General features: G+C 53.5%; 1 protein-coding gene and 1 long non-coding RNA gene across 5 annotated transcripts in view; one reads left to right on the forward strand and one right to left on the reverse strand.

Moving 5' to 3' along the window:
* Nucleotides 1-19,372, reverse strand: part of STARD13 (StAR related lipid transfer domain containing 13) — a 347,642-nt gene that overhangs the window by 66,649 nt on the left and 261,621 nt on the right. The window contains exon 1 of one of the 4 annotated variants that reach the window (XM_053665603.1): nt 9,601-9,610. The exons of the other annotated variants lie outside the window; for them this stretch is intronic. The gene's annotated coding sequence lies outside the window, so the exon portion shown is untranslated. Of the gene's footprint in view, nt 1-9,600; nt 9,611-19,372 lie in introns of those variants that run through there. 4 annotated transcript variants of the gene reach the window in all.
* On the forward strand, nt 13,364-19,263 carry LOC128627494 (uncharacterized). Its single transcript, XR_008391692.1, has 4 exons — nt 13,364-13,531; nt 14,142-14,230; nt 18,130-18,230; nt 18,967-19,263. It is a non-coding gene; the product is annotated as an uncharacterized LOC128627494 (long non-coding RNA).

The raw sequence follows: 19,372 nt of genomic DNA on the forward strand, positions 1-19,372 counted from the left end.
TGAGAGAGAGAGTCAAGTAAACTATGTTTTATTTATTTTTCTGAGAAAGTTCTTCCCCTCTTCCTGGAAGAGTCCATTATCTGGATGCAGTCATGTTCAAGGACAGGAAACTCTGACCGAGGGGATGATCTCCATCTCAGACCAACAGTGAAAAGGCCCGTCCTGCTCCCACTCTGGGTGCAGCACAACCGTATCTTCCCGGGTCGACGCGCTCATTTACCCGAACGCCACATGCTCCGCACAGGAAGGAGCGCCCTTCCGGGAGCCTCCTATTTCATCTGTGCGGACGACCCACTGCCGGTCCCTGGGCAACTGCACGGAGTCCCCGCAGACGGCAGGTCCTTCTCCCAGCACACTGCCGCAGTGCGCGCTGGCGCCCGGCTCATATGCTCCGAGCCATCCGTCAGCCTGCCTGCTGCTGCAGCCACCTGGGCGGACAAATATTTTCCTAATATGAGGGATGTCATAGCAACCAGATCTGTGGTCTGGATAGAAACCAGGCATGAGGATGCTGCAATTGAAGGCGGGAAGCAGAGGCGCAGCACCCACGACAGGATTATCATAAAGAGCGTCTTGAGAACTCAAAATTCATTGTTTGTTTTGTTTTTGTTTTTTAGGACTGAGTCCTTTAGACATAAGGATGGATGTTGCCCCCGACCCTAAGAGATGGCAGGCAGTAATTTAGATCAGAAAGACCTTACATTTCAAATCTGTCTGTTTCAAAGCTATGTCACCTTGGACAAGGTCATGAATGAACCTCCTGGAGCCTCAGTTTTCTCATCTGTAAAATGGAGGTGATAACCCTGCCTTCAGGGGCATCCGGGAGGGTGGAATGGGACAGAACCCATAGTGTGGTTGGTGGGGGAGAGGCAGATAGGAACGAATAGCTCTTGTCACCACTGGGGAAAACTGGGGGGCAATGGGGATTTCCTGGGCACAAGCACCAAGATCTCCCAAATGGGGTGCACGTGCATGTGTCAGAAATGTCTGTTTTCAAATGTACCGACGTATATTTTGTATCTTTAAGAAACCAACCGGGTGCCGCATTCGGTCTCAGGACTAGCTGCGCTGCGCCCTCAGGGAGCGCCTGCCTGCTGGTGGTTTCCCTGGGCTCGCGGGAGCCGAGCAAGGGACAGTGGCACCGGCGAGGGCCCGGATGACAGACATGTGGACGACGTCATTTACTTTTTATTTTTTATCCTCACCAAAGGATATTTTTTAATTGCTTTTTTTTTCCTTTAGGGAAAGAGAGAGAAACATCGATCGGCTGCCCCTCTCCCATGCCTGAACTGGGGATCCAACCCACCACCTAGGCATGTGCCCTGACTGGGAATCAAACCTGCAGCCTTCGGGAGGGACACGCTACCACCAACTGAGCCACACCCGCCAGAGCAACACTGCTTACTTTTAGCCAGACCAGCCCTCACAAAACAGAGAAGTAGCTTAAGATTCCTGCAGGAAAGCCACAAGGAGGGGGAGATGATGTTAGTGACTAGCATGAGTCAACGAGAAAGGGAGAAAGCTGACGTGTCCCTATTGCTCCCCCTGTGACGGTCACATCCACGAGGTAAGGACGATGGGAAATATTCAGGCCAGACAAGAAGTCCACTGGAATCACTGAAAACGGTCTGGAAGGTGATTTGCAAGAAGGATTTAGGCAACTGTTGATGAACTTTGGCCTTTACGACGACACAGTTTACGACAGTGGAACACATCTGTGACTTAGAGAACACAGACAGATACATTGCTAGTACTGCTCAAAAGAAGCGTGGGACCGCGGTGCCCGGGAACGTGAGGATGCCATGGGCGAGTTGTAGAAGCGTGTCCTGTAACACACTTCCCAGCCTTTCTCACGATACCATGGCCCCCGGTGCAACTGCACTGCATGCTGGGATACACAGCCAGGCTGCTGGAAGCCCCAGGTTGAGAGACTGGGCCTTTGGCCGCCCAGCTCCTGCTCAGCCCGAGGAATCCTGGGGGGACTCGGGTCTTCCACGGACTTCCAGAGCACACCCATGCCTCCGTGAGGCACCTCGAAGCGAACTGGTGGAAAACTCAGTCCTACAGGCGGATCTGGATGGGGCCGATTATAAAAATACAGCTATTTGGGCCTAACTGCACCATCTCTACAGAGAAGGGGAGAGGAGAGTGTTCTAAGAAACGATCTCTTAAGAATCAGCCCGATACAATTTGTTTGTATGTTCAGTGGGCTTTGTTGTGAGAAGTCAAATACTTATGCTACCTCATTCTCTCCAATCTGGTAACAGAGCCCATTGAATATATTTACAAATACCCTCTGTGCTCTTTGTCTGTGAGTATATTCCCCTGCGGTGTGGTCAGCTTTTAGCACGGTACTACCCACACACTAAGTACTAATGAACATTTGCCCCGCAGATAAACAAGCCAAGGATAAGCTAAAGTAACTGTTCATCCATCCTTACACTCACGTCCACTAAGGTCCTGCTCCCGCTCCTCCCACCAGCTGGTGCGGAACTTTGCCGAGGGTTTCCGATTCCCAGCCCTAACCCCACGCTCCTCACTGCCTCTCAGCTGACTTCACCTCTTCCTTCGATGAGGTCAAGGCCATCCTACCCAAAGTGTCTTAACACCAAATATATCAAGCCACATCACTCAGTGGAGACCCACGCCTTCGAGTCGCCCTTGACTTAATCCCTCCACACCAGACCTGTTAGTCATGGAGGCGCTGCCATTGAGGCAGCTCCTCCTCCCCCTTCTCCTCCCGCTCCTCCTTCCTCTGCCCAGCACTGTCTCAGACAACAGTCAACTCTCCAGCCGACGTGCTCTGGCCTCCAGCACCCACAATCCTCCCTCTCACGCCCCTCCCTCCAAGTCTTCACTTCAGTTGCTTCTTCAAGAGGCCTGCCTTGGCCACCTTTTCAAAAACTCCCACCCCTCTCCCTCACGTTCACACCGCCTTTCCCTGCCTCCTTTATTCTGTTTATCAACGATCACTGTAATAAGCAGCATTTGCCTACTTACGTTGCTCATTGTCCATCTTCCGACTCGAACACTAATACCATGGAGTCGGAAAACCCTGTCTTCTCGTTTTGCCTGTTGATGTATCTCTATCTGCAGATCTCTCTACCTGTAGCCTAAACGGGGCAGGGCAGGCACCCAGTTAGTACTTGCTGAACGACAGGAGGGAACGGGCGGATGGATGGGTAACCGCAGTGGGAGTATAAATGGTACCACGGCTTTCTTGTCAACCCACCCTTCTACCGAAACATCCTTCCTAAATTACGAGTTCGGACATCACTACTCTCCACACCAACTGTCAGTGGCGACACATAATTCGGGAAAGAACATCCGAAAGCCTTCGGGGATCTGTCCCCGATCTCCCTGTGTGGCCCGTCTCCCAGTGCAGCCACCTCTCCATACCTCCCTCGGCCGGTCACACGGCAGGACCACGCATTTATCTGGAACACACTCAACAATTTCCAGACTTTGTGTTTCTGACACGTGTCCTTTCGAACATCTGCTTGCTCCTCGGCCCTCTCCCGAAATCCGTGTTTCCAGGCCCGCCCACGAAGCTTCCCCACTCTCCCGGCTTCGGCGCTGCTCCGTGGGGCACTGCCCTCCCCCAAATTGGGATGAAAGTCGTTTGCCCTTGAACTGTGTTCCCGTCTGCCCCCAGGACAGGGCCATAGCACCCTCGAGAAGCCCGGAGAGCTCTGTCTCCTTTCCACAGTCCCCTGCACGTAGTAGGAGATCCACAGATGTTTGTCGAAGTGAAGGGCACAGTGTCACTGGCTGTGCATTGTGACATGAGAGAATTGTACAAGATACACATTTCGATCCCTCGCAGGAGTGATATACCAACACCAAAGAGGTGAGCGTTGGCCAGACCAAAAGGAAACACAAACTCGTAGCGTAAACAACACGAAGCAAGAGCCTTTCCTCATGAACTCTAAAGACGCGGGCATCTCATTTCTCTCTGCTGGGATCTCTGGCACAGAGAGGCCACTGAATCTGAGTTTGATCCTCAGCTAAAAATAAACTGCTTTTATTTAAACCGAGGCTCCTATGGTTGGTGAGCCTTTTTGTGGTTTTATTCAAGTTCTTGTGAGGCTCCAAAAACACCAGTCAGGATGCGTCTGCGTTGCATGAGTGTTCTTTTCACTGAGTGGTTTTGAGTTAATTCAGGAAAGTGTGTCTTACCTGTGTGGGGGTGTCTTACCCTCCCCAGGCCCGTCCCCGGGACACACAGGGCCCGCCGGTGGCCAGGCCCGGCACAGACGGGCCGTGGGAAGGATGATAAGCACTTACGGAAAGAACAGCCGTTCTCAGAAGATTGTCCCAAATCATTGTTTTCTTGTGGGGAGTTGAGAAGCCATCGTTCCAAGACGCTTTTATGGCCTAATCCTTGCTGAGACGCTAGAGTGAGGTTCAATTCTACAGCCACGGTCAACAATTTCAGGCAGGGTCCTCGTGCCCCTTGCTGCACGAGGAATAAACAGGCCCCCCACGAGGCCCCCGTGTGGAGGTTGAAGGGTGAGGGCCCACCCCCGGGAACTGCTTCCCCCTGGGTTCCTGACACTGCTTGTACCTGTCCCCGGCACCCCGCCAGGGCCACCTGAGCTGCAGGGGTGCGCGTCCTCCTCGGCGGGCAGCTCGCTCTGTCACCCCTGCACCTCAGACCTCCGCACCGGCCCAACTCAAGCTGCTCAGCCGACTGGCCCTGCCCCTGCAGTGCCCCCGCACTGCCCCCGCTATTTCAGGAAGGCAGCGAGGAGGGAGTTTCCATGCAGCTGGCGACGGAGCTACCCCTCGGGTTCCTCGGTGCCACGGACACCAAGGCCACGGCCAGAGTCTCTCTCGGTCATCAGGACTGAGGTTGCTGTGGCGTGGATCCCTCAGGACCCCACGTCCCCCCGCTCCCTCCACTCCACCCAGACACGCTCACATTGCATGTTGGCTGGGGAGCAGCCCTTTGGGGGCTTACTTGTTTATTTTTTACTGGGTTTGTGTTAAGTTTTAAAGACAGCATTCCTTCACCATGAAAACAGTGAACTCTTTGAACCAAGGGACTCCGCACGACTTACTCTACAACACACAGGTCAGGACCACGGAGAACATGTTTCAAGGACACACAGGCTGCTCTGCCCTTTTACGACAAGGCGGACGGTCCTGCTCCGGACATGTCCCTGCCCAGCCGTCCTGTGCCCTGGCCTCCTCACTCGGATTCAGGGTGTGGCACTGTCAGTGGGGATGAATTTTGGGTATTTTCCCAAGAACTAAAAACAGAAAATGTCCCCTCTTGCCCAGAAAGGTCAGTGATGGGTAGCATATCCCATTGGTGAGACCCTGACCCATTCATCAGTGAGGGGGTAAAGGAGGGTGGAGCTTCTAGCTCAGCCCATGCTCCCCTGACTCGACAGGTTATTTCCAGTATTCCTGTGGTCTATCCTGACAAAACCTGCAGAAACTGTTACGATAAAACAGCTTTACCTCTGACAGCTACTCCACGTAAAGGAGATTAAAGCGGGGATTACAGGACGCCTCCCCTCCGTACATAGTTTTCTTCCTACTCATTTAACAAGTACGCTCAAGTTTTCCCTCAACTGCTTTCACCTTGGTTCAAGGGAAAAGCTGAGCCAGTCCGATTCCCATCTCTCGGTGACAATGACGGTATATTTGTCATGAAAGTGGGGGAGACTGGGCCTCTAGACTCCCATGGATGCCAAGGTCACCACCCCTGCAGAGATCCCGAACTCTGGCTCAGACGTGATCTTATTTGCAATATTTGCTAAATTAAAACAGGGACTAGTACATTAGAAACCCTGGAAGAAATTCTCGACCTGATTTCTCCAGGTGGGTACGTCCCTGACTCCGTGCAGCGTCTAAAAGAAAAGACGGCAGCTCACAAGTCAATGCGATGATAGTACAGAACTGATGGGTGTGACCTTTAGATTATTAAGAACTTACTCTGATTATGAAAGTGACGTTGGTCATTGGACTTGCCATTTTTCACATTGTTTATGATGAACGTCATGTTAAATATCTTTGTTCAGGAAGCTCTGTGTGCATATTTTTAACCACATCCTTGGGATAATTTCCTTCAAGGGGAGTTACTAGGCCAGAGGGTCCTCGTGGGTCCTGCCAAACTTCTCCTCAGAAAGACGGCCATCTCCCAGCAGACCCAGGCCATGGGTTGTGTTAATGACGTCTGGTTAATATGTCTGGTTAACGACGTCTGGTTAATAACGTCTGGTTAGCTAGGCTAGAGCTGCGGGCCTCCGCCAGGGCCGCTGGGCTCGCCGGTCGCCATCTGGGGATTGCATGCCCCACTTTCCCAGCTTCAGAGGGACGCACGGTGATGGTCAAACTATTCCAGACATGGAAATGGGCGCCCGGATTCTGTCACCAAAACTGTGCGGTCGTAGTCTATCTCGAACAGTGGAACTTTTCCGAAAGCTACGGAAGGACCGACTCGTCCGTGCACGCCGCGAACCCGACGGGAACGGCAGTCGGTGAGGAGAAACCACGGCAGGCACCAAGGAGCCGCGGGGGCACCTGCCGTCCTGTCTTTGCGGAGCCTGCAGCGGGAGGAGGAGCAGCGACCGGAGAACAGAGCGCAGCGAGGGCAGAGCGCTATTGGAAGTGTGTACCAGGGAGCTGCGGAGGAGGGAGCTGCCGACCCAGGGAGGCGGAGTGCTGGGGAAGGCTCGAAGCCCGGTGAGGGTTAAGGAAGTTTTAGGGGAGGAAGAGGATGCCGAGACGTAGGAGATGCGTGTTCAGTGGAGCCCGGGGAGCGGGCAGAGTGTGCAGGCACTTGGAGCACTGGGGTCAGACTCGGGGGGGGGGGGGACAGCTGGCGAACGGGTTAGCTCTTTCCAGGAAAAGCGCTGTGGCTCCGAAAGGAGGAGAAAACTGGGCTTTGAGATCCGGAAAGAGACAAGAGGAGCCCCTGGCTGACGCACAGGGTTTGTTAGGAAAGGGAGGAGGGAAGGTTCCAGAGAGCAGTCGGTGCCTGGGAAGCTCTCTGAGTGCGTCCCTCTCGGCCTCCAGCATGACCTTCCACGGTAAGGGACGCGTTCTTGAGGCAGCGGGGGCACTACACGCAGGGGGGGTGGGGAGGGATGGCGTGCCCAGCAGACACGGATGAGCAAGGTGGCTCTCGGAGCTGCCACAGCTCATGAGTCAGTGTACGGCGCCCACGCGGACAGTGTGGCCGGGTGTGTGGCGGGGTCGGCAGCAGAGATGGGCAGGTCTGACTTCTGACTTCTGGCACCTTTTGCACGGCACCGAAAGTGAAACCACGCTAACCACCCTGATCTCCTACTTGTGATATTTGATAGACCATTCCTGTTATTAGAATATTTCGTAAAGGTTTTATGTATATATCTTAAATGAAGCTAAGCATATATATAAGCATATATTTACTTAAATACAGTATTTGTGTATATATGAAAAGTAAAAAAAATTAAGGATCTGAATTTGCACTATCATCCATTTTCCTTATGTGAGAAATGTTTAAAATGACATATATGTAAACAGACTAAATCAAGGCAGCATTGCGCCCATTTTAACTCTACTTCCAAAGTTCAAGCCCGTTTGGGAGCTGGGATGAGAAAGACCAAAGGGTGACTTCACACAGAGCAGAACCAAGGGCGCCGACGCCTTCAGGAGAGTGAGACGCGAGAGTCCAGGGTTTGCTCCAGGGCCCACAGCTCCTCGGCTTTTCTGTCCAAGGGAAGGGACCCCCTCATCCGTCACGCCGGCACCAAAAGCTAACGGCACCAGGCAACATACACCTATCGTACGATATCGGCAACGTCCTAGAAAGCACACAGACGGCTAGAATTTGTCGCTGTTTGCAAGCAGGGACACGGATTCCCCGAAAGGCCAGTTGTCAACCTCAGCATCGTCGGGGCGGGCAGCATATGAGCCGGGGCTTCCGGTGTGATTGTCCTCACAGAACATTCAAGTGTCCCCACGAGGTCTGACCTGGGCAAACGCTCTTTCACACGTTCACCAACCAGGTCTGGAGGCCACCCTCGCCCACGCCAGCCCACGCGAGGTTAGCTCGGACAGAAGTGACTAGCGGCCATACCTGATAGCCTCACGCACTGACACCGGTCTACACATCAAGGAGAGCGCGTTCCAGAATTTCACAAAGAGTCTCCCGCACACATCGCTAAACAGCCGCAGGAGTTTCGCAAAGTCTATGGAGAACTCGGTCTATTGCTGCTTCTTCCATCCTCACATCTAGACTAGAGGGAGCGGGGTGGGCCTCCGAAACGGCGGCGAGACCAAGTGTACGGCTCTCAGTTTCTAACCGCCCCCCCCTGCAAGGGAGCGCAGACAGCTCTCGTTAGGGCCCAGTGGCCAGGGCCTGGCAGGAGCCATCTGGTTGTCATAGCAGTGCCATCTCGTTCGGAGGCGCCAAGAACCCTAACGAGAGCAGGATGTCAGGCGAGCAGAGATGGAGCAGGATGTCATCCCCCCGCCCCCCGCCAACATGCGGTGTCCCACCACCGGTCGCCGCGCGGCTCCGTGTAAATGAAATCAATCAGCAAGGGTTCCTGTAAAAGGCACAGTTGTCTCCTGGACCCTGGCGGAAGGTAAATGATTCCAGACCTTGGACCGTGGCCATTTTCCCACACAGGCTGCTCTCACACCCATATTGGGCCACAACCCGAGCGTGCTCTGCGTTGGGGAATTTCCAGCCACCGCGTCCACTGCTGGCTTGGACAGACAGCCTGCTGATGCCAATGCAAGACTACACCCCTTTGGCCTGTGGAAGCTGGAGGAGTATCGCCCTTTCCTGCAAAAGGGGCTCCTTGCTATCGTTCGTAGAAGGTTAGCTTTCCAAGTCGCTGCCTCAGTTCCTTGGAATGAGGCAAACCCCGGCCTAATAAACATACAACACGTGACATCCAACGCCAACCTCCTAGATGTGACGCCAGACAGCAAACAGCACAAGTCCGACTTTGTTTTTAAAACTCATCTTAAACATCAACAGCAGGGGTGTTGCATTGGTAGCTGAGGCTCTGGAAAAGGGGAAGAGGCTTTTTGAGAAAGATAAACTGCAAGAAGTTCCAGAAGCAGCTTCCTTCTAAAACTATGTCAACAAGGTGATATTATTTGGGATGCGTGCTGACGTCTAGGTCAGATTCATAGCCATTTACCTAACACAGACCCGAGGGAATTTGCCTCTGGGGAACAGCATTTATTGCCAGCCTCTTAAGTCTCAGAGACGGGCACTTTCTACTACATCTCCTTTGAGGAAAGATACTGATAATTGTGCCCATAGTTAGAGAGAGAGAGAGAGAAAGGGAGAGAGAGACATATACTAGTATCTATGGTCTAATTGAGAAGAACAGTTCTGAAGTTAAACGAAAGTAAAATAAATCTTACTATATCTGTCAAATGGTTTTAAAGTGAACAACCAAAATGAGAGGCTTTAAATTCTGAATCCAGTTCTTGTTCAAAGACTATCCTTCTAAATAACCAATACACCACCAAGGAACTTTCCAGATCAGTACCAGAACTCACACAGCCAATAGAAGGCACAGTTATCTTCCGCCCCCCCTCCCACCCCCCCAGGACCTCTTTTTCTATGGAATACAAACTTACTTTGTGGAAAAAACGTCCTGAGGCTGCGCTGCACCTTTGACACAAACCACCCTCCTCCTCATGCCATTTTCTGCTGCCTTGAAAGTCGCCCCTCCGAGACTGACAGATGGCGCGCCTGCCCCGAGTGTCTCCCGGCACTGCCCTGCCAGCTGTGCTCCCTTGCGCTTGCCCACTGCCTGCGGGGCTGTGTGCTCGCCGCAGCCTGATCAATGGTGAGCTGCTCCGAGGGTGGCTGTGGCCCCGCCTCCAGCCCTAAGAGGAAAAACGAAATGAAAACTCACAGCTTGGCTGTAAACCCTCTATCTGAAACCTGGCTCTGCAGCGGGGGCACGTACGGGAGGGAGAAGCTGCCCGGCTGTCACCAACCGGGAGGGGCGGGCCTCCTTGAGGCCCCCCCCCACCCCCGACGCTGGGGCCAAGGCTGCACGTTACATAACAAGTCCCGTTTTAAGTCCGTCTGAAACTTCACAGGACGGGGGCACGGGCTTGGCACCAGGCTCGGGTTCTTCCCTGCCTAACACGAAATAAAAGGCACCCGTGCACACGACACTCACACCCACACACACACTTACAACACACACCCATGACCGAGTCACTCTTAACATGGTAAAACTGAAGACTGATTTCACGGAGAAACTGGAAAGGGGCACATGCCGAAACAGCAGCTGACAAAATCGGGCACTCGTGATTTTCTGCCCGGAAACGCAAGTCACCGCTTGTATCCAGGTAACGCTGCACCTCCTACCATCCAGTCTGCTGGTTTTGAGAGTCCAGGGTTCTGGCGGCCTTGGTGAATCGAGAGAGCACTCGGATGTATTTCAGGTTGTGGCCACAGAGAAGCCTGCTCTACCAAGCAGAGCCAAACAGCTGAGCGTGTGGCACTGGTCTGCTCTGAAGCCCAGTGGGGTTCAAGGACAGAGAGCGTATCCTTGAACTTACCTATTCTGTGTGGTCAACAGCACCAAGCCTTACCCGGTAGAAGGACTGCGTGTTCGGAGCAGACAGTGGGCATGAATATTCCTAAAACAAGGCGAATGCCTCCAAGACTGCAGCGGAAGCCACCGCCAGAAGGTCTAGATTCAAGTTTTGTTTCTTGGACAGCATCCTTGAACCCCAAGGGCATGAGATAAGCTCTGGAGACCTCCCAGGTGATCTCGAGATTAGACTAAGATGATAAAGTACCGCGTTGTCGTTAGTCAACGTTTGCATTGTTTTTTGCAACTACAGAGAATAGGAAAGACGGGTAAATATTTAATCTGGCAACGATGGCACCCCGCTCAGTCAGTGCCACAGGCACGGACAAGGACAGCGAAAGATGAAAGGGTTCTGGGAACAGCGGGCCGGGTGTGAGTGCAGGCAGAGGGTAACTCTGACTGCGTGTGCGTGAACTTGCAGTGGGAGGAAATGCAGGGGGCACAGAGCAGAGTGGGTGGGGACAGAGGTTGGACACTTCAGCTGTCACCTGCCATTAGTCTGTGAGCCCAGTGGGGCAGGGACAGACACAATTGTCATTTGTTGACTGTGTGAATGAATGAGACACTGAATCAGACCAGCGCCACCGTAAAGGAAGGAGTGTGGGTCATTGTGAGAAGCCGGAGCCTCCGACTGGAAAATCAGATACTTCAGGGTGGAGGCGACCGGTGCGACCTTCCTGTCTCCCCGAGCGTGAGGCGGAGGTTTGTGGGGAGAGAGGTTTTCTGGGTCACTGAGAAGAGAGGAGATTTTGTTCAGGAACCCCTGATCTGATCCAGTTTCGACGCTCGCCCCAGCGCCTCCCTCCCCTGCTTCCTCCCTTGAGAACGTCCTCAGGCTGCCAAAGAGGGTGACTCAAGCAACAGGATGTTTGTAAGCATCTGTGAATAGAAGTGCGGGATGTTAGGGCAGAGCCCTGCTGGCCGTGGCTGGCCAGAAGTAAGTGCTCCAAATCCAGCGGGACCCCGCGCTGGGGCCGGGGAGGGGCAGAGGGCCTGGACCCCCGCCCCCCCTGTGGCACCCCACTGCCAGTGCATGTGTGTGTTCCTGACTAAATACACTGGAAAGGTGACCTGGTTTCTCAGTGGCTTCAGGTCTGTGACCCCTCCCTTCCACGTGGAAGAGTCTGCACAGCTGGGGGAAGAGCGTGCACCACCGGGAGCATCTAGTCTCAAATGCTTTCCTCTCCTATCGGGTGCGAGCCTCCAGCTGGAGCCTGGGAGGCCGTGCGCTTTGCACTCTGGGGCGGCTGATTTACAGGGGCTCAGCCATTGTAGTCGGAAACCAAAGGTGGGAACAGCAGGGCACTGTGGGTGCGGCTGGGGTTCCAGAGGGAAAAAGCACATCTAGTTTGGGGGACGCAGTGGACAATCAGGGGGTAACGCTCCAGTATGGGAGTGATCTGCACAGGCAAGGCGAGAGGAGGACCCTGGGAAGAAGACCTTCCTAGAGGAAAGGACAAGCTCTGAGACACAGACAGAAGGACACAGGCATGTGGAGCAGGGAGCAGTCCCTTCTGCCGAAGCTCAGAGAACGTGTGGGGGGACCACACTGTGGTACGGCCTTGAATGCTGGGGTGGGGCGTGTGGGGAGTTAGTATCAGCTTTGGCTGGTTTGAGCACAGGTGTGACACAGCCTGAGCAGGGAGACGTAGCAACCAGGTTCAGGACGGGTTAGGAAGGACAGAGCAGCCAGAGGGTCCACTCAGGAGGCCACTGCAGTAATGGGAGCGAGAGGCCCGCTGGGAGGGAGGGGGTCTGGGGAGGAAGGGTACCAGCGGCAGCTACACAGGTGGGGGAGGCGGGGGACTTGAGTCAAAGAAAGTCCTTCCTGGGGGAATCTTCCTGGAGGTGTTTGCTGTCAGATGCACGAACATATACAAGTTTCTATTATGACATCATTTGTGATGGCAAAAGACTGCCAATGGCACACGTGCCACCAGTAGGGGATTTGCGCATAAACGATGGCACAGTTGGCCAATGAAATGCTGTGCTGCCCTCGGCAATACACACACACCACGAGGCGGCTGTTGGGTGGTACTGGTGACAGGCACCAGACCCCTGGTGGTTGAGGACCATGTGTAGGTGACAAGTTGTGGGCAGGGAGTGACTTTATGGCAAAGAAAGGAAAATACTGAGGAGGGGACTGAGAGCATGGTTGGGACCTCAGGGTTTGGGATCTACTCTCCAGTTGGCACCAGAACCAGGCCAGGCCATGCCAACTGAGGGTGGAGCAGGGCACAGCCCACCCAAGTGTGTGGAAGGTCTGCCCATGGGCACCACCAGCTCGAGGGCACCAGAGAGCTGCCTTACTTGTCCTGCACATTTTCGTGGTCAAAGGCCTAACAGCCGTGTCTCTGGGCAAATTAGGCCTGAAAAAGGAATGCCACGCCTTTTGGGGACAAAAGTGCCTTTAAGGAATGTAGCAGATGACAAAGCAAAGGGCGTGGCATCTGAAGCTCCATGTTCACCAGACTCTGGTCATAGCGAGTCAGGGCAGCATTGCAAGCAACATCCAAGTTCAGGGGTAAGTACAGTGCAAGTTCACAAACCAAGAGCAGCAATGACAACTAGGACCAACATCCGGGTCCTCAGTCCTATAGTCCTTAGCTAGAGATGGACGTTCAGTCAGCTGTCCCTTCCTTTGGAAGCACAGACCATCTCTCTAGTGACCACTTACAGGAGGCTGAGGCCAGCTCATGGGAGGGGTGAGAAGTGTCAACAGCAAGCCCTGGGCACCGCAGGTACGGGTACGGCTCCTCGGTGGCTCTGTTTTATTTTGTGCAGAGCACGAGGCCTGGCTGTGAATGGTTCCCCATCAGCTCTGCAGAGAGGGGACAGGCCGAGCACACCGGGACTCTGCAGAGGAGGGCTGTGCACCGGACGCAATGATGTGCCGACCGCCTGCCTTGTGTGCAGAATCTGCTCCAGGGCAGGTGAAGAGCAGCGTTACGCGGCTGGTGAGGGCCACATGGCTTTGTAGAGAACAGCACGTTCTCTTTCTAATGCAGTGAGAAAGCAACTCTCCCAAGTGGCAGGGTTCTGAACTTGACTCAGCCCGTGCAAGCCGCCCGCACTGGGACCAGTTCCTGGCAACTCCTCACTGCTTGATGGATAAATCACACTGTGAAAATTAAGTGGGTCAGTTTATGCAAAATGCTGGGACTAGTCGGTACATGCTATTTATCATCCCACAGTTAGAATTTTAAAGTACCAGTGATTGCGACTGAACTTTTGATCCAATTAATCACAATTCAACGAATAATCCTCTGCGGGAATAGCTGACTGCGGTACTCATCTGTAATTTACTTTGAAACTCTCGTGCATACAGGATGCAGCCGTGTGTGTGTGGCACTCGGGTTGAGCTAAAGCCATGTGCCGCCCGCACCTGAGCATTCACCGCCTGAGCCAGCGTCGCTGGGGTTCTAGAGAGGGAGCCAAGACATCTGTCCCTCCTGGTCCTCTCCAGTGGCTTACGTCCTGGGAAGGGTGGTAGAATAGGTACATCAGTGAGGGACTACACAAACTCATAGACAAAAAAAAATTGATTGAGTCGAATTCAATTCACAGGCTTGCTGCAGGTGACAGATGGTCACTCCGGTGTTCCCATGGGTTCTTGGAGTATGCCTGCTGGTCTGCTGTGCCGTTTCTGGCAGAACGTAAGTACCACCTTCTCCTGGTGAGTTACTCTCGCTTACTGCCATGAACATGTCACCCATGCACCCAGGTACCAGCGAGTGAGGACAGGTGTTCATCGTCAGGGGCCCCGTGGGCAGGTCCACGTGGGTGCGGATGCACACGAGGAGGGCTTGGAGACCTCCCACCGCCTCCGGTGCCCCAGAAGCCACGTCTGGGTGGCAGCCTGTGGTTTTCAGGTTCTCAGACGCCATGCATTCAGCATGATTTCAGCAGCGAACATTCTGGGTAGTGTGGAAAACCAGACCAGTCCACAAGTCCCTTTTCTAGTGTTTAACACTCCTGAAGAAGTGTGACAGTCGGTTGTTTCATTTCTGCTACTTTTAACCCCCTTCCTTCTTCTGGGGAAAAAGCGTACCTTTCATTATAAAGTTATAAATGTCCACTTTGCTTTCAGTAAGTGAAGCTGTGTGAAGCCATTAAGTGCCTAGATCGAGGCAACCTACCCCCCTATCGCTCTGAAACCTTCAAATTATGAAGCAAATCAAGGTTTGACTTCTTGCATGATTGACCCTGGTTGTTTTCAACTTCCTTCGTCCAAAAAAGATGACCTAGGAAGTGTGACGCGTCCACCACCAAGGGCTCCGAAAACGACCAGGGACGTGAGGACAGCCCTCAGTGGGAATCAAACGATAAGAGCCTGAGTCCAGGTCAGGTGCAGCTTGAAAATGACAGCACTCTCTTCTCTGTGTGGATGCTCTGTGCGAAGGGCTGCTGCTTCGCTATTTTTAAAATCCCCCAGTTTCTGAACTTCTGGATTACATTACCTGGGAGGGGGGTGGGGAGAGAGAGAAGGAAATGGGGTGGGGGGCGGCGTCTTGCCAGCAAGCCAACCGTGCATCGGGAAGGCATACTAAAAACAGAGAAAACAGAATCACATGGTACAAGAATAACTGTGTTTAATCTGGCGCTTTGGAGAGCGGGCTTGTGGCTCTGTTGCCAGGGAACGGAGTCTCTGCTGGCTCTGAGAGCAGAGACGGTATGTGAAGTTCTGGCATCCAGCAGCCACAGACCCAAAGCGTCAACACTGAGGCAGAAGCCCAGACGACCTGCTGGGGAGGTGCCAACGTCACGTGTTACGTTCCTTGCCGTCCTACAAGCACGGATTCGCCCCTTGGAAACTGGCCCGCCGAGGCTTCGGGCTTGTCTGTCTTCCTTCCACGCTGGTCTTTTCCTCTCACCCCTCCCATCTACTAACCAGGGGCCTGGAACGATCAAATCTGTCCTGGCTTAAATTGTTTAACGGTGTTGTCTTGATTTCTGGGCAGAGATGTGCTGCTTTAATTATGATGCTAATGGCCGTCCACAGAGAAGCTGCTGTTTGGGGCGACGAAGGCCCTGGGCCCCAGGCAGGACGATGATCTCTTTCTAAACCGGGTTCCTTCCGCTGCCTGGAAGACCAGGCTGCCCATCGCTGCCTACCCCAGTTTGTACGTGGCCTTGAGTTCTGACTTTCATTCGGGGTCACCACAAAAAATTGGCCTAGGCAATGAAATTTCTTTAAAAAACACGGTATCTCTTTTAAAGCCCACTTGAAATTTTCAGAAAATAAAGACAGGCCTAAAGTAGACTTTGAAAGTACAAGGAACACTGTTTATTCACAACCCTGCGAACCAAAGGCTTGCTCCCTGTTTTCCTCTTCCCATCTCACCGCTTCCCGACGAGAGCGCTGGGTGACTGGACGGCGACCAGCTCGAGAACCAAACGTGGAGGCAGACTTAACTAACACGTTCAGGAACCCTAGGCTCCTGAACTTGCTTCTCATTTTGCAGTGAAACGTGGGTGGCCACGAGCTTTCCTGGCGTTGTAAGCCATCTGCTAACGTATTTGACTCTGACAACTGGGAATCACAGTTATCCACGCAGGCCAGTGGCACTGGCCACCAAAGATTAGCTGCTCTCCCAGAACGTGCCCCGTAATCCGAACTCCGGACTGCCAGCACGGAGTGACAACCGTCCGAGCCTGCTCCAGCCTTCCACGACTTCAGGACACATGAAAAACCTCAGCATTTAATAACTCCCAGATTTTACTTTCCATCACCACACGCTCACACACACACACGTGCACACACACGCCCTTTCTTCTCCTGCTGTGGCAGCTAAGACCCAACACTCTCGCACTGCGGGTGTTTTAGAACCGGGAGGGCCTTTAAAACACCACACCTGTTTTAATAAAGTTTCAAGTTACTGCCAGGAGATTCAGGTGCTACTGGACCCTACAACACACGACCTCCTCCCAAAACCGTCAGGACACAGGCTGGTTTCCGGGGAAACAAAACCTTGTTTAAATCCTCTGAAAGCATTAGATTCTCACTGTAGCTTTTTTTCCCCAAGATGCACACACCAGTGCTGCCTGGAAAGAATGTATTTGTTTGGAGAAGGAAGAAACGCTTCGTCCAGCCGAGCAGTGGGTGGAACAAAGAATTCAGGAATAGAATGAGTACTCTGGAGAAAAGGCGGGGGGGGGGGAGGCCCTGGACCTGAGCTGGCCCGTCTCTGATTGGTGGAATCTTCTCTCCGTGAAAGGGCTCTTCCTTAAAAAGACCGTGTCCTTGCTCCGCACCTAAGGTTCCTGCTGTGCCGGAGTCACGCTTCCGTCTACTGGCTCAGCCTTTGTCCGCCCTCGCCTTTCTTCACCCCTGAGGGGCTAATATCAGCCTTACGTGTGCAGAACCCAACAAACCCCGAACAGGTTCACCTCTATTTCACCCCTCGGGCAACTCTGCACACAGTGTCCTCTGAGTGACCTCTGAGCGCTGGCTCTGAGATGCAGTGGCCTGTCTTCGTGCCACGCCTGAGGGCGGTCTGTCCCGTGGACCCGGGCACCCTCAGAGTTGGCAGCCACAATGCTCGGACATAATGATGCTACTCAGGTGAGGTCAGTTTCACGCTTCAGGGGTAGGTACGACTGAAGAGCTACCAGAACGGGAGACTGCAAGAAATAGGGAAGTCCCACCTGACAGGCGTCCTCAGAGGAGGACCGGCCACTATTTCCCTAAAGGACTCCAGCGTCGGTCATCCTCACATCCCAGGCCGAACAGATCGCTTCTTGGGATGAGGACTGTGGGTGGTGATGTTGGCTGGCAACACCCCTCATAGCCCACAGGACACAGGATGAAAAAGACACAGGATGGCAAAGACACCTCCTGTCGCCCCAGCTCACTGCTTTTTTAAAAAATTAAATGTTTTATTTATTTATTTATTTTTAGAGAGAGGGGATGGGAAGGAGAAAGTGTGGGAGAGAAACATCAATGGGTGGTTGCCTCTCCTGTGTCCCCTACTGCAGACCTGGCCTGCAGCCAAGGCATGTGCCCTGACTGGGAATCGAACCAGTGACCCTTTGCTTCACAGGTCCGTGCTCAATCCACTGAGCTACATCAGCCAGGGCCCAGCTCGCTGCTTTTGGTGACATATGCCAATTGGGCGGCACTGACAGAGCTCTGGGGGAGGGGGAGGGCAAACTGGGGCCCTCCCCACGCTCCTCAGTCCAGAGCCTTCTACCTCCGGCCTCCGACGCTCAGCCTGTCCCTGCCAAACACACTGCATGCCAGGCTGAGCAAGGCGGAGACAGGGACCACTCACCTTCCGGGTGAGACTCCGGCAGGGCTGCTGAGGGGACATAAAGGTATTTGCGAGAGGCAGTAGGCCGCAGAGCCATCACATCCAGGAGAAAGGCACCCCTTGGGGCTTCCTGCTGTGTGGGGTCACTGGGCTGTCATCGGTGGCTTTCCAAAACAGGAAGGTTACGGGAAGCTGCTGGAGACCAAGTGCGTGCTGGGAAGAGCGCCACAGCGCCGGGAAAGAGAAATGCCGTCGGGAAAAATATAATTCAAAATTAAACGTATCTTTGATTTCTTTTTAAGTGCAGCTTTACTGGAAAATCACCAGCCCGGGAAACATGCTGGCACCTAAGATAGACAAGGCATGCCTCTTCCCGGCAGGAAGCTCCTGGCCTAGCAAGCAGGTGAGTCAAGGAAGTGAGGCTTTCGGAGAGAAAGGCAAGAGACAGAAACACTGACTGAGCGGGCTGCCTCGCCACCCACACACACCTCATTTCATCCCCACTTTTCTGATGAAGAAACCGAAACACAGGTCTCAGTGGAGTCCAAGGTCCTACAGACGTTGCCGTGTCTGGGCTCAAGTTTGCATCTCCCTCCTGCGGCCCTAACCCCGGCCCTTTGACAGTCCCTGCACAGTAACGCCCGGTGGTGCTGACTCGCAGCGACCTGCGTGTCCTCTCTGCTCCACCTGACAGGTTGAGATGTGCTGCACAGATCCCAGCGTGGCAGGGCTCGTAGATAAATTCAGGCAGCGTCATCACCATGTATGGCCTCGTCGTTCATGGCGTGGTCCGTGAGGAGCACAGAGCAACTGCCGTGTTCCTGAAGCCCGGCTTTGAGAGTTTGATATTAGAGACAGAGGAGGAGACCGGACAGATACTTATGAGGTCACCTCACTCTGGGCTTGGCGGTGCTGAGCAACACGGTAGTGAGAACTGAGTCCCTCCCTGTAAGACGGTCCCTTTATAAGGAAGAACCTGGAACTTACGGGACCCTCACAATATGAGCACTGGAAAAATGCAGTGTGCTCCTGCTCTAATTTTTAAAATTGAATGTGCCTGTTAGATACAGAGTGCTGTGCAGGTGCTGGGGGCTGAATTTGAAAATAACGGAAAGAAACATCGAAATCACTTTCCACAGATGGGGCAGGTGCTCACCCAGAGGCACATCGCAGTTCCCGGCCGAGCCTGCAGGGCGGGGACATGGGGACAGGTCCAGCCTGGAAACAGAGTGTCCCCCGGTTCCGGACCGAAGGACTGATGGGCAGAGAGACCACCTTTAAATCACGTGTCTACAGCCCCTTATCTAACAGTTACAGCCAGACCTCATCCCTGTGTTAATGTTTTCCTGCTCAGTAAGTTTCTCCTTCTGTCAGTTTGCTCATTTCTTTGGTTTAACGCCTATCTGTCCTTTGAATAAAGGCTCCATAAGGTAGAAGCTCCTTCCTCTGTTTTGTGATTTACCTTCAGTGGCCAGAACTGTGTCTCACACTTAATAGGCATCTGAGTGCACACAGCAAATGAACAAATGACGGAACCAACCACGG

Source organism: Artibeus jamaicensis, unplaced genomic scaffold (assembly GCF_021234435.1).
Source record: "Artibeus jamaicensis isolate MK-2021 breed Jamaican fruit bat unplaced genomic scaffold, CSHL_Jam_final contig_415, whole genome shotgun sequence".
In the NCBI taxonomy this organism is placed as follows: Eukaryota; Metazoa; Chordata; class Mammalia; order Chiroptera; family Phyllostomidae; genus Artibeus; species Artibeus jamaicensis.